Source organism: Piliocolobus tephrosceles, unplaced genomic scaffold (genome assembly GCF_002776525.5).
Source record: "Piliocolobus tephrosceles isolate RC106 unplaced genomic scaffold, ASM277652v3 unscaffolded_32346, whole genome shotgun sequence".
In the NCBI taxonomy this organism is placed as follows: domain Eukaryota; kingdom Metazoa; phylum Chordata; class Mammalia; order Primates; family Cercopithecidae; genus Piliocolobus; species Piliocolobus tephrosceles.
This window is the reverse complement of record NW_022315806.1, coordinates 1-858: the sequence shown is the minus strand read 5'-3', so window position 1 is coordinate 858 and position 858 is coordinate 1.

The following is an 858-nucleotide window of genomic DNA, read 5'->3' as shown; positions in this document are numbered from 1 at the left end:
CATTGCAGCCTCAACCAGTCAGCAGCAGGCCCCATTCCCTAGCCGCCCCCACCACCCTTCCTCTAAACTACATTTGGAAAACCCTCGCCCCTAAATGCTCCAAGAGACTAATTTGAATAATAAAAAAACTCCAGTCTCAGTGGCTCCTGCTTGTAATCCCAGCACTTTGGGAGGGCAAGGCGGGTTGATTACCTGAGGTCAGGAGTTCAAGACCAGCCTAGCCAACATGGTAAAACCCCATTTCTACTAAAAATACAAAAATTAGCCAGGCGTGGTGGCGCAAGCCTGTAGTCCCAGCTACTTGTCTCCTTGAGACAGGAGAATGGGTTGAACCTGGGAGGAGGAGGTTGCAGTGAGCCGAGATCACGGCCCTGCACTCCAGCCTGCGTGACAGAGCAAGACTTCATCTCTAAAGAAAAACAAAAACCAACAAACAAAAAAACAACTCCGGTCTCCTGTTCAGTCAGTTCTGCATAAACTCTTTCTCCACTGCAATTCCCCTGCCTTGATAACCCACTGGGTGGTTACAAGAGGAGCTTCCCAACCCAGTTAGAGGGGGTCAGAGGTCACTTTGGGTTGGGGAGCGGGAACTGAGGCAGGAGGAGGCTGTAATCAGGGTAGGGCTGGTGGACCTGCAGGACGGGCTGGGGGAAAAGCATGGAAGGGAGTTTCCCAATAGGAGGGAACAGTATATGAGAAAGCCCGGGCAGGAGAAACACCAGATCTAAGGACTCAAAAAGGACAGAATGGCTGAAATGAAGATTTGGGGTGGGGCAGTGAGAAGGGTGTGTATGATAGGGGTGTTATCCAGATCACCAAGGGCCATGAGAGCCACTATGAGGGTCTGGACTCTGTTCT